This window comes from Medicago truncatula, chromosome 7 (genome assembly GCF_003473485.1).
Source record: "Medicago truncatula cultivar Jemalong A17 chromosome 7, MtrunA17r5.0-ANR, whole genome shotgun sequence".
NCBI classification, from domain to species: domain Eukaryota; kingdom Viridiplantae; phylum Streptophyta; class Magnoliopsida; order Fabales; family Fabaceae; genus Medicago; species Medicago truncatula.
Window position 1 is genome coordinate 8,563,092 of NC_053048.1, and position 15,678 is coordinate 8,578,769.

Below are 15,678 nucleotides of genomic sequence, written 5' to 3' on the forward strand. Positions count from 1 at the left end.
CGCAGCTAAAATAAGAGACGAGAAAAGAAAAACTTAACACACAGTAATTATGTGGAAACCCCTTAACAAACAAGGGGAGAAAACCACGAGGCAAGATTAGAGAACTTTCACTAAATGGAAGAAATTACAAGACCTCCCTCTAAATACAAGGAGAGACAAATTACTCTCTCTCTTGAAGTAGGAGAATACTATCACTAGGAGACACCTGATGTAATACTTTTTTACATAGTAATTCTATTCACATGTAAGTATATTAATATCGTCTCCACATGTACTAGTGCATATCATAAGCCGTTCAATATCAATTATCATCTCAAGTTTATGGTTTAAATTTTTTTTGTTTAAAAACTAATCTAACTAATTTACATTAAATTAAATAGAGATGAGATAGGACATATAACGCTTAGGGTTAGAGTTCATCAACCAAGCGTTACATATGTATTCTCATGATCACATAAACGGATTCTAGCTTTTAATCGATATTATCACAATCACTCAACAACATCATTTATGTCTAAATAATGTCAGGATTTCAATTGTATCGATTAATGCATGATTTCTCGACCTATTAAACGATCCAATAACATTAAGTTCTTGATGTTTAAAGTGATTACCAAGACCTAAACCTTATGTCTAAAATATAATCTTTGATAGATTATTATTCTAATCGTGGATTCAAAAGTACCTTTCAATATCATTTCAAATCATATATAAAGCATTAAACACAAGAATAATAACAGAATCAACTAAAATTTCTAGAAGCATATATTAATGATCAAAAGGAATACATAATAACTTGATCAAGTACCTCGAAACCCACAAGGGTAGATTTAGCTACATATTTTCATAGTAACCTTGCAAAAATGGAGTAAAAGGTGAAGATTCAAAGACAAGATTCTTGATTTCTCTACAAATCTTGTGAAAATCCACTTCTAACACCCTTGCTTTGTGTTTCTCTCTCTCTCTCTCTCAATAAAAATAAAAAAATATCTAAAACTCCTTTACAAAATGAGAGAAAAAGCTATTTATAGGAGTATGAAAAGTGAAAACTCGCTACAGCGATTTGCCTTGATGCACCACAGGATGACTACCACGTACTTCTCCTAACCTGCTTTAACTCGCTTTGGCGAATTGTACTCACTTTGGGTTAGTTGTGGCGAGCTTGCTCGTTTCTGGCTCGCTGCTGGCATGTTGAAAGCGTGGAGTCCTGGAACTTTATGCAATTATCTCGCTTTGGTGAGTTCAGCTCGCTGTGGCGAGTTGAACTTTGCATTTTTGATGGTTTCTTTGGTCCTTGCTTGTATTTTCCTGCACAAATGGGTAAAGTAAAGCAAATAAGGCATAATTACCTCGAATTGTAGCTTTTCCTTAGATAACCTGCAAAATAAGTCACTAAAGTGCCTAAAATAACACATGAAATATATTACTTTACAACACTTATCAACACCCACGAACCAATGGCTCTAATACCACTGTTGGGTACCAGAGTAACAAAATATTATCACACAGCTAAAATAAGAGATGAGAAAAGAGAAACTGAACGCACAATATTTATGTGGAAACCCCTCAACAAATAAGGGGAGAAAACCATGGGGTAAGATTAGAAAACTTTCACTCAGTGGAAGAAATTATAAGACCTCTCTCTTAATACAAGGAGAGACAAATTACCCTCTCTCTTGAAATAGGAGAATACTATTACTAGGAGACACATCACAGAAGAAACTATATTTTCTCTATATTTTTCCTGAGTCTCAACAAGCTCTAATTCTTCTTGTTGTGTTACTACTTGATGGGATGGGGTGAGATGATTAAATCATGCAAATAAGCTTTTCTATTTATAGGAGAGGTAAGTCATAGTTCCTTACATGCAACAATCAACTTGTCCTCCATGCAAAACTCCAAGTGTGCAACATGTCACTTGCATCTCTTGCATTTTGCAACATGTTAATGTGTGCAATCATGCACATTGCCACCTTGCATTACATGAGTAATGCAACTTGTCTTGCATGCACCATGGACATGTGTCTTGCTACAAAAGTGGCTTTACCAATCACAATATTGGGATTGGATTATCATTTGGACATATTCCCTTCATAATCTTGGGCTTGAATCACAGTTTGAGCCCATATCATTCACATGAGTAGCTTGAAAATGACTAGAAATTAGGATTTGTTCTGTGAGATTGTAAGTCAATTTCTTGTAATCTCTTTGTATCACTCATTTTCATAGTGCATTGGAAAGCTCTCTATGCCATAAGTAGGAAAATTTGTCCAAATTGAGAAAACAAATATCGGTGTGTTGTTTCTATCTTTTTTTTTTTTTTTTTTTTAATCTTTGTTGCTTTGGTTATCTTGTGGTGTTGCTTAAAACTTAGATTACTACTTTTTTTAAACTGGGAAAACAAATATTGGTGTGTTGGTTTGGTTATGCTTGTGTTGTTGTTGTTTAAGACTACTTTTCTATTTGATTACTACTTCTTTTGCTCCACACATCTTAGTTTTATTGGTGTAATTTTACCGTTCGAATTCACAACAATCATTTTGAATCACACTTCAAAACTATTAATGTTTTAAGGAGTTTGGTCATAATGAATCAATATGCAATAAAGTGCTTGATAATGAGGAAGTATTTATGAAAAAATTGTTGCAGAGGAAGTTAAAATGGGTGTGGGATTGTGATAATTTAAGATCTGTAATTCGTATGGTATTAATATTGTTTTTTTCTATTTTATAAATAATTTTGGAAGAACATACATATGAATATTATCAAATTTATGAGTAAGTTTATTGTAATATTAATGGGAGATTGGATGAAGGTTTGGGTTGTACATTTATTGTGTTGATTCCAAAAAGCAATAACCCTCAGGAATTGTTAGGTTTTTGTCATATTTCTCTAGTTGGGTATATTGATAAGTGCTAGAAAGTTGTAATTTAAGTGATATATTTTAGGCACTTTTGTTACTTGTTTTGCAAGTTATTAAGGGAAAAGCCGAGAAATAAGTGATTATTGCCCTTTTACGCTGTATCTATCTTACTTCACCCATTTGTGCAGGATTCGAACTCAAGACATCAAGCAAAGAGAAGAAAATCGAGAAAAGTACAAAAAGGCAGAAAAAGGAGATCACTCGCCTCCAACTCGCCATGGCAAGCAGCAAAGGCGAGCAATTCCAGAATGCAACAAAGATCACACGCCACCAACTCGCAATGGCGAGTAGAAGGCGAGCTTACTCGCCATGGCGAATGGAAGGACTCGCGAGGCGAGTAAGGGCGGTTTAGCCTCTAAATGCTGACGTGGCACAAACCCAATGGGGAAGAAACTTCAACTCGCCATGGCGATTGAAGCAGCTCGCGAGGCGAGTGAAGGCAGACTCAGAATTCTATAAATAGCCCACTCAACCATTTCAGAGAGATATAGTTTTTATATAGTTTTTAGATAGTTTTTCACTTGTAATATTTCTAGAGAGAGATAGGGCTTGTGCTTTATAGAGTGAGAGTGATAGAGAGTGGATTCTTCATCCTTTGTTGAGACATCACAAGTTGTAATGAATCTTGCTTCTTCAATTCATTCTTGCAAGGCTTCCATGACAATGAGTAGCTAAATCTCCTTTGTTGGGATTAGAGGTACTTGATCATAGCTTAAACATGTAATCCTTTGATCTATAAATATATGGTTCTAGCATTTGATTTGATATTGATGTTATTCTTGCACTTTAATCTTTATCTTTGATTTAATTGTGATTGAGAAATACTTTTGAATATAGGTTTAGAATAACCATCTATCAAAACATAGGTTCTAGACATGGAATCGACGTTTTGATAATCACCTTGAGTATCCAAACCTAAAGCTTTCTTATCATTTAAATAGATTGAGAAATCATCAATTGAACGATAAGATCGACTCTTGAATCATTCAATAGTTTGAGACATCAACCATTGAATGATACAATTGATTTCACAATATTGTTTGGACACGAATGGTGTTGTCGAGGGATACGTGATAATATCAAAGACAAGCTAGAATCCATGTATGCTCATTAGGTTACGTGCGACGCTCGATCAAGGAACTCTAATCCTAACAAGTTTTACGCCCTATTAATCTCAATTGTATCATTTGTAATTCAGTTACTAAAACAAACAATCAACTATCGTTTAACTTGAAATGATATTTGGTGTCGAACGGTCCGCGATATCGCACTAGTCCCTGAGGAGACGATATAAATACTTACAATTGTTTGATGCAAAAATACTACATCATATATATATAGGGTGTTGTCTAAGGTTTGTGCGAAGAGATTGAGTCGATCATCAGATAGGTACAATCATCAATCAACTTTTGTTAAAGGGCATCAAATATTGGATATAGTTTTAATTCCTAACAAAGTGGGTTACCTCAGTTATTAGGATATGGTGATGATGAAAATGAACTTTCTAGTAAAATAGAAGGGTTAAATGATGTACTATGAAGCCTCAATACCTTTAAAATGGTAAAGTATCATGTCCAACGCGCATCTGATACTGATACTGATATGCGGCTAATATAAATCAATGAAGTATCAGACAATTAATTTTATTTTTTTGGAAAAAAATGTCTGATATCTTTACTACACGGTTGTCTTGTACCCCTAATACAACTTATGAGTCTGATATGTACTCCCGAGATGTTTGTGAATCCTTTTCCTCTGTTTTCCTTTTTTCTTTTTCCTTTTTTTCTCCACATTGGCACAACTTTTCACTTCAAAGTGTGCACCATACGTGCTTCTCTTGCGTGGGGCTCATATCACAAAAGCCTTTTTCCTTGCTTTTCCTCACTCTTTGTAGATTTTTTTTGTCTTTGATATGTGCTTGTGGCTTGAGGCCGAATTTCCACAAGTTGTTTGGACTCCAGTATCTTCATTTGTGTTTAGTCTTCATGCTTCTCTAACTTCTATAAGGTGTCTTCTGATTGATCAACCCAATGACCTATACCAAAAAGTCTACGACACAATATATAGTTCTCTTGTTCGGAAATTACAAGACACACATTGACTTCATTCAAAACATTACAATTTTTTCTCAAACCATGAGTAATTCACACTATGTCCTTTATAAAATCCTAACTTAGACGATAAAGACTCGATAAAACACTAAATACTTAAATGCAATTTTGCCCCCTACTTTAACTTAATTTGGATTTTATCCTCTATTTTATATTGTCAGAATTTTGCCCTTCTCCACCACTTTTGAGTTTTTGCTCATTTTCGCTCATCTTTTGCATAATAATATAATATATTTCACCTCAACACTACCACATCACCAAAAATGAACTCAAATGTGGTAGAGGGGGAAAAATCCTAAAAAATGTAAAATATGGGGGTAAAATTTCAAGTTTTAAAATAGAGGGGGTAAAATCCAAATTAAGCTAAACTAGGGACGTAAAACTGCATTTAAGCCAACACTAAAATACATGCCATCATGATAAACAATCAATGGCTTCATCTTGTCTATTTCCATTCCAAAATTGTTTTCCACTATTCGATCACTGAATGCAACCTTGTGAGCATCTTTTAGTTTTCAATCAATCTTTCACAAATTAACAACAACACAACCTTGTTCCTATTAAGGAACTTTGCTTTCACTTGGTAAAGATAAAACTTTTACAAGAATGAAGTTTCTACTTTTCAAGCTGTTTAGATTACTCAATATGAGTTGCTATAAAATATTTAGAAAGATTGATAAAAGATACTTTCACAAAGAAAGTTTACTAGTAGTTTTCAAAATGAATTTTAACAGTGACATATATTTATAATTGCTGATGTTAATACTTCAAAGGCTAAAATATGGTTTTGGTCCCTGCAAATATGTCTCGTTTTGGTTTTAGTCCCTGCAAAATTTTTTTGTTGTTTTTGGTCCCTGCAAAATATTTTGTTTTTGGAAATAGTCCCTCAGGGACTATTTCCAAAAACAAAATATTTTGCAGGGACCTTTTTCAAAATCAAAAGATTTTGCAGGGACTATTTCTCTAATAAATGGTTAAGTCATCATGTGACACGTGTGCAAATTATCACAAAAGTGGAGCCAGGGATCAAAACCAAAATGAGACATATTTGCAGGGACCAAAAACAACAAATTTTTTTTGCAGGGACTAAAACCAAAACGAGGCATATTTGCAGGGACCAAAACCATATTTTAGCCTACTTCAAATTATCAAGAGTACTATTTATTTATAACTTATTTGAGGTATAATATTACTTTTGGACACAATGTCTCTCATTGTCCTTATTTTTTTTTCTTCATTCATGTAGTGGAGTTCAGTTGTAATTCATAAAAATTTGATGAACAAAATCATGCTTTCATTCTTTCCACCAGAGGCAAGCTAGTCTTTTCTTAGCCAGATGAAAGAAAGAGTGTTTAATCCCTAGACGAGGAATTTTCTTTCCACAAACCTCTGAGCTTGCCATCCTGGGTTCATAGATGTAGATTGCCGAGGTTAATAAGTGTCTTAAGGGCGTCCTGAAAATTGTGCAATTATATATTGAAACTTTAAAAATTGACTTTTATTTTATTAAATTCATCAATTATTTATATTTTCGTCTTCTTAAAAATTCCCTTACGAGACTTGTTAGCATAACCCTTTTTATTATTCCAATTATACCTTTGAACAAATTTGTCCTATAGTAATTTTTTTGTTGGTATCATTAAAAAATATAAGAATTTATATTATACTATTTGCTATATTGTTGGTGTCATTGAAAAAGATAAACATGATTTGTTAATTTTTTTTTTTTTTTTACAATTTAAAATTCACAAACATCTAATCTCTATACTTTTAATCAAAATTAAAATTTCATAAAAATCATAATTCAAAGTTTACGGGCGTTAGTGTAATAAATAAAAGCAGAAAGACAGACACATAAAGGAAATACATGGTTTTGGTATGGCTTTTTCAATTTCAATTATACTCTTGAACAAATTTGCTTGTAAGAATGCTCAGGGCCGATCGAACACTTGATGAGGCCTAAAGCGAACTCCAAATTGAGGCTTTTTTAGTTAAAAAACTATTAATATTTTATTTTTATTTAAGTTTTACTTCACAGAATTTTTTAATTCAAAATCATTTTTTAAACTATCATAGTCAATTTCATTTAATATTTATTTTTCAATCGACACTAAAGACAATTCATTTAATCTTGAGACATTGCAAATGTGAAATTGAAAAAACCAAAAGTTTATAGAAAAAAATTGAAGTAAACAAAGGTTTTTTAAAAAAAAAAAACAGTATACAAAAGTTTTATTATTGAAAGAAAACAAATTAGTATCACTATTCTTTTGACACAATGGGTTGTAAGACCGAGCATGAATTAACTCACGCTGTTCTTTTTTAATGGAATGAGCAATATTGAAAGGAAGAAGAGCAATTTCCTATTTTCTTTTCTTGGAGGCCTTTGTGTCTTTCTCAGATGCATTTTTCCAGAGATCATCTCACTATGAATTATTGGACCTATCATTAAATTGGAGGCCCTTTTCCCTTAGTAAAAAAAGAACATTTTTGGGGCCTAAAACTCTGGCTTGGCGTGCCTATCCCTTGGGTCGACCCAATGAATGTAATATTGTTGGTGTCATTAAAAAAGATAAGAAATTATATTATATTATATTTACTATGCACTTGTTTGGATATGCGTTTCGACTCTAAATATCATATCCTGAGACTTTTCTGCCGTGAATTTCATGAAGCTACAAATTGTAGCATGGAGTTAAACGTGAGTTTGGTTTGTTTTCACCGGCAAAACAAACACACACTATATTGTCGATGTCATTGAAAAAAATAAGTATAGTTTATTCCAAATTGAAAGTATAAAATATCTATACATGTACTTTTAATCAAATCAAAATAATAATTTCAATATTTTTAAGAAGAAAAACAAGATTTCATAAAAACCACATATCGTAATTTATACGTGTTAACGCCATAAAAAGAGCAGACTATCATAAAGTGTGTCTAAACGTTAGTGAATAATAATGATAATATAATTAGAATTTAGAACACGATATTGTAAGCATGAGCTCCACTTTTTTTTTTTTTTTTTTCTATTGAAGTTCAAATATTTGCATATTCACATAAAAACATCTTTAAAAAGGAATGAATTTTTATTGGAGACATAGGAGGGAACAAATGGTGGTGGTGGGCGTAAAACCGCCAGTTAAGGTGGGGAAGAAGAAATTAAAGGACATGTTGTGGTCAGCATATGCAGATGGCTAAGATGTGGGTGGGACTCTACAGTCTTGCTTTTCTTAGCCAAGTCCCCTCTACTTTCTTGTTAGTTGTTTCTATTGCTAGATGATGTATCCCCACATCCATGAAACATGCATGCATAATATGCTAATGGCTTAGTTCAATTTCATGCATGGAAAATGACATGGATGATGGGAAACATGCACTGCGCATCAAATCTTGATTTTAAGATAAGATTGTGACTCTAGATTCCTTACCTTACGTCCTTGCCCCACACCAATGTTTTGCTATTTAGAGGTAAACTTATACATACACTATCACCATTCTTTACCTTAATTAATTAACGCAAACTTAATTAAGTGGATTTAGAATCATAATTATAATTTTCATCTTATCGAAGTCATGAAGTGTACACTTGTGTCTCATAGACCACAAGAAAAAGCGCAATTAGGTAACTTTTTTTTGGGTTAAGTAGTCTATTGGATATATTTCACCTTTTTAAGATAAATAAGTGAGGTGTCCGAGGTTCGTACCCGGACCCTTGCATATAACAATGCATGTCCCTGCCAATTGAGCTATGCTCACGGAAACAATTAGTAACTTACTCTGACTCCGAATTTAATCATTCATATGAGAAAATACAAAAAGATCTAGTAGATATGTATGATGATGCAATAAATGCTTTTGATAGATTGAGTTCCCAAAAGATATTTATTTCAAATCAGAAACCAAACTCTCACAACTCAAAAATGATTTTGAAGCATTGAAAAATGACCATGCATCTCATCTCATCTCATATTGTAATTTCTTCAATTGAGTAACCTAAACCTAATCCGTCCAATTATGACTAAAGTTGGACGGATTTTGCTAGTTGTGAAATTTTTCCTATACATGAAGAGATTAAGTCTCTACCACATAAATTAGAACAAGTCTCTAAGGGTTCTATGTTATTTGCTATATATGAATTCAAAGGATAAAAGGATTCCCTTTAGGAAACCTTATAAAAATTACTCTTATGTTAACAAAAACGACGATAGCAAATCTTATGGGCACAATATTGGGTATATCTATTTATCGTTGAAAATTTAGTCATACCACACCTCATTCTCACATTAGGAAAGTTGAAGTTCCTAAAGAGGTAATTACGTGGGTACCCAAAAAATTTCGTTTTATCAAGGATCCCAAGGACCCAAATATAGTTGGGGGCTTAAAGGCTTTAAATTGATTAGTGCAAAATTGTCTTACAACTATAAAAAAAGATGTTTCCTTTTGGGTTGTTCAAGACACTCAATTGATGATGTATCCATTATTTTCCAATATCACATGAAAGGAATAGGGACACATCTCAGATTGTCACGTAAAAATTTTGGTTACCTTTTGTTTTTACTTACTCCCAAATGTTGGGAATGGTTGTTTTGTTTTTCTTGTGTTATAGGAAAGTTGATCAAGGTTAAAATTGAGGATGACCCTCCATAATAACATGTTTGAAATTATGAGGACATCAAGTGAAAATGTGTTGAAGGCTTAGAAGAAATGTATGTCAAATAATTAGCATCACCATTTCCTTCGTATAATGGATCATCACGATAGACTACTCCTTGATTATCCTTCTCGTAGCCCTAGAAAGAAGGAAGTATGTTCATGGTTATAGGTAATCAATTTCCATATTGAGACAGTACATGCTTTGACTCTATATGTGTTTATGCATGTATTGAAATGAATGCAAATCAAACATTTCATTACAAGCTAAGATTCCTATTCGAAATACTAGTTTAATTTCAAAATTTAGAAAAATTAATTCGAATCAAATGATTCAAGTCAAATATTTGATTCAAATCGAATGAATCGAATAAGGATTTTATGGATTTTATTGTTTCAAATCAAATGGGTCAATTTTAAAAAATTCATTTGCATCGTTGTTGACCATCTAAACCATTTCCTCAATCCTTTTTCACTCACACATAAACCGACCAACTCTCTAGTGCAATCTCATAAATTTACCACCTCAACCCTTATTCATTCTCATCTTCCCCGAGCATTCACACTATTTTCTCAACCCATCCCACCAAATATCCTCACTCTTCATCTTCAAAATTCGTGTACGAAAATGGGTTCAAAATTAAGAGTCAAGGTTGTTGCTAAGAAAGGCAAAGGAAAAGCTACATGTTCTTCATCCAATTGAATGTGGTGCATGTGCAAGATTTACTCAATAATAATGATTTTGACAGGTATATTCCAAAATTTTAAATAAAGGGTAATCTGATGCACTAAAACTCTCGCATACGCAAGTCTGGGAAGGGGTCCCACCATTTGGTGTATTGTACGCAACCTTACCCTATTTTTTAACACAAGAGGTAGTTTTCAGGACTTGAACTCGTGACTTTGCAGTCACATGACAACAACATTACCAGTTGTGCCAAGGTTACCCCTTGTATATTTCAAAATTCTACAATTGACTCTCAAAATTTATGTGATTTGGATATTGCTAATCATATAAAGGATACCTTTCTAAATATTAAGGATAGCTTTGATGAACAACAAGTTTAGGCTTTTTATTTAAATGTAGAAAGACAAGAGGATGAAGTGGCCTTGATTTGTCCTTTTAGAAATAAGGTTATCTCACTGACTGCTGCTCGTTGGAGTATGCTTGCTAAACTTGAATGTGAGGGATCTAACTTGAATTCTGATGAACTATGGTTGGGAATGACAAATTGGAATTTATCAAAACCATATCTAAACCATGTTTAGATACTTGGCATACATCGTCTTTTAGTTTAAGTCTTTTGATATGATGTTACATTGGGTCATTGCGAAAGTCATTTTAGTGAAACCTGAAAATTGAGTTAAGATCCTCTCAATTTATTATCCTCTCTATTTCTACCATTTGGAGAGATAAAGACACAAAAAGGTAAAAAATAATTAATGATGGTGGGACCCACTTAATGATATGACCCACTACTTATTTTACGTCTCTATCTCTCTTCAAATTGCATCATCCATTTATTTGTATAAATGGGGATCTTTACCCCTGGAAATTATGGGAGGATTGATAAATGAAGATTTGAAACACAGCTATATAAGAAATGCATTAAGATTAATTGACAATTTTATTCCATGGCAATTTGTTCCTGATGCATTCACCTACAAATTTATACTCCCTCCGTTCCATAATAAGTAAGTCGTTTGCAAAAAAAAAAAAAATTGTCTTAAAAATATTGATTCATTTCATTTTTCAATACAATATTAATTACTTTTTTCCAATTATAACTCTAATTAATATTACTTTCATCACTACTAGTTCGATATATTCTACTTTGATTTTATGATAATGGAAAATGCACAAATATTTGACAAAACACTTAAAACCATTTTTCTCTCTCTTTCACTTATACATTTTTTCTTAATATGTGTGAAATGAACACAAGATTCATTTATAATGCGACAAAAGGAGTATTTCCTTAAATTTTATCAATTAAATGTTTGATAAAATTAAAGGTAGATGAAATTTTTGAAAGAAAATAGATAAATATATAATTTTGTAGTTTACCGCAATGTCGGAAAGGTGCAGCCCATTGACATATCCACTAACTACTAATTTTAGAGAGTTTAATTCGTAGTTTAGGGTGGAGTTCAGCATGAAAAAGTGGAGTTCTTTTCCATCATAAAATTTTTTAACCAATACCATAGATATAAAAAAAAAAAATTATATTGGACGACTCATAGTTTTCACCTGTTAAGGCCATTCATTTTTTCTTAGGTATTGTTATACCATAAAACGTGACCCCACCCCAGATTAAACAGCAATTTTTGATTTCTTTTGAAATAAAAAAACGTGACCCTACCAGAAGTCATGGGCTATTGGAAGTTTGCGTTGGGCTTTTTGGTTTAGCCCAAAGTCATATATGTAATTGTTTTTTAAAAAAACATATTAAAAGCAATAATTTTTGTGATTTAAAAATAATTAAAAGCAATAATTTTTGTGATTTAAAAATAATGTTCAACGGCACCTGACATTAAATAGCAAGAAGAAAAATATAAATGCTTTAGGGTTTTTGTTAAAATAAGAATAATTTGATTTAATATTATGTGAGATATTAAATATTAAAAATAATAATTTGAACTGTTGTTTTCACCTTAATACCATGTTTTTTTTTACAAGAAGAAACTTATTACATTTCATTCATAATAATAGTAGAGATACAAGATGGAATCCTAATATGAATTTGGAAACTAGTATGACGCAAAGTCACGCTAGCAAAACTATGAGCGACTTCGTTTGCTTGTCTCCGAATAAACCTAACATCAGAGGTTACTAAATCAGAAGCTAACATGCGTCTACAGTCTCCGGATAACCTTAATACCATGTTGTAATAGGAGTCTCATTTAATACGAATTAATCACATTATAAAATTAGTTTAAAAAATTAAATTTACCAATAACATGTGACATAACATAAAATAACCGTTAGTGTTTACTTTTTGAAATAATAATTTTATTTTTGAAATAATTATGCACTACTTTAAATAACATATTTTAAACTATTATTTACATATAATGTATATGTGAGTTAGATTAATCACATAGGTATGATATTATTTTCGTCCTGAATATTTGTCCTATTAGTTTAGGTCTAAGTTATTTTTGTTAAGGTAATAGTTTATGACTTTAACTAGTTAGTGAACAATCGTCCAAGTAGTTTCACATATATTTTAATGTTGTTAAGGTTAGAGTTTGTGTTATTCTATTAGACTAAGACCAATATGTCAGGTTTGGTTTAGAGTTTCAACTGTTAGGATTAAGGTTTGAACGATCTTATTAGACTGATTCAGTTAGGTTTAGAGTTTCAATGATCATATTTTTCAGATTTTTAGTCCTTCCGTTAAGGTTACACTTCCTGCATTGTTTTAGTTAGCGTTCCAATGATCATATTTTCCACATTTTTAGTCCTTCCGATAGGGTTACACTTCATGGATTGTTTTAGTCGGAGTTTCAATGATCATATTTTTCACATTTTTAGTCCTTCCGTTAGGGTAACACTTCATGGATAATTTTTTATAAGCACCTAATTACCGCAATTTTAACCTTATTAATGTGTGGACCAATAAATTAACTTTTAAACCTTGTTAATATTACTTTTAGGGTTAGGGTATGGATAAACGTGTTTATTTATTATTATTTTTGTTAGGGTAATGGAATATTGTCCATTTGCCACGTGTGTATATCCTACCACAAGAACAATTGAAATTTAATTAACCATCTTCATCTTCTCACATATTCAACAACTCAGTCAAGGCAAGGATCGTCTTGAACATAGAAGTCATTTTGTTGAACAAACAAACCCATCCTATCCTTCTAAAATTAAGGTAATATATTGGAAAACAAGGAATGTTGTCTGTTTCGCTGGTGCAAACCTATCTGATACAAGAATGGTAAATTACAATTGTTGGAAGCTACGGAAACAAGTTCATATGGCGTGAGTGGTTGAGATGCAAGGAAGACGTGTATATATATGAGAGATGAAATTGATAGATTGGTTTTGACATACGATTCTATGATTGATGATATTGAAGAAAGATTTTGATGTTAAAATTTCTGCTATGAACAAATTGATGGAAGATGAGATCAAAACTATGAAACAAGATTCTGAGATCCATATTTAAAATTAGTTTAATTTTTTAAACTAATTTTATAATTTGATTAATTCATACTAAATGAGACTCATCATCTCCCTCAAAAAATAAAAATTAAATGAGACTCATATTACAATATGGTATTAAGGTGAAAACAACACTTCAAATTATTAATTTTAATATTTATATCTCACATAATATTAAATCAAATTATTCTTTTTTTAAGATAAACCCAAAAGCATTTATATTTTTTCTTCTTCCTATTTAATGTCAGGTGCCGTTGAATATTATTTTTAAATCACAAAAACTATTACTTTTAATTATTTTTAAATCACAAAAATTATTGATTTTAATATATGTATTTTTAAAAACAATTATATATATGACTTTGGACTAAACCAAAAAGCCCAACGCAAACTGCCAACAACCCATGACTTTCATCCGCTAGGCTCACATTTTTTTTATTTCAAACAAATCAGAAATTGTTATCTAATCCTGAGGTGAGGTCGGGTTTTTTGGTATAGCAATACCCAACAAAAAGTGAATGCCTTAATAAGTCAAAAATCTGAGCCGTCCAATTAGAAAAAAAAATTATATTTATGGTATTGGTTAAACTTTCCTGTTGAAATGTGTCTCAAAATTGATGTGATGTTGAAGTTTGGAAAACTCGTGGCACGTTTGCAGGGCAACATGGCAGGATTGAATGGTTCAATTTTTGGGTTGACACTGGAAAAATTGTGGCACGATGCAGGAGATGATCAAGTATTGTACTGCTACCAACTCCATCGTGGCACGATGGGCTCGAAACGTGGCACGATGTTGCGTATTCCTGAACACTATTTAAGGTTTCATTCTTCATTTTTGAGAAGAGCTTCAAGAGAGAGAAACTAGGAAAATCAAAGGAGGTAACTTTAAGGTTGGGGGTCTTTGATTAGGGTCCTCTTGAGGGGTTCTCTTGGGTTGGGAAACATTGTAAACACATTGGGTGAGTGAAAATCATTGAGTGTCTTGTTCATTGGTGAGATTGGGAAAATGAGTAGAAATTAGGGTTGTTCTTTGTGAGATTGTCAAAGCTAATTTCTTGTAACTCATTTGTATCTCTTTGTAATAACTCATTGATAGTGGATTGGAGAGATCAATCTCTCCCCCAGATTAGGTCAAGTTGGACTGAACTGGGTCAACAATCTTTGGTGTGTTTATTTCTCTTCTCTCTTTATCTTTTGCTTGTGGTTTTGAGCTTTTCACTTTGATTATTAGATCAGATCTAGGTGTTGTTATTATTGTTGTTGCTTGTGCTCACTTTGATATTGATTACTACTTTCCTTTGCTCCACGCATCATAGTTTGTATTAGTGTGATTTTGAGTCCGAATTCCCAACATTTCCTATGATAAGAAAGAACTCAACTTTCTCATACTAAATCCCACCATAGACTCAAGCCATTAAAAAAAAAAAAAAAAAATCATATTATAGACTCAATGTCCACAAGAGATGCGAAAAAAATAACAACATAGCTCCATAGAAAATAGTAAATTTGTTCTATTTAATTCTTTTTAATGAAAAAAACATTTAAAAAATATAGTGAATCCGGCAAAGAAAAAATATTCCAAGATTCTCGAAACGGCAGGGCAATCTATTAAAAATAAAGTTATTTCAAATGGAAGTATTCAAAAGACACAAATGCTACAGCTTGTAACTGTAACTATATTGGTCGAGTAATGTGAAGTCAATGTACCAAAATGTTAGTTTTTTCGTAGAAAATTTTTAGCAACAAGAAATTCTAGCCAATATGATGCACACGTTGTGATGCCACTATTTTTAAACTCACCCGTTTTTATTTTA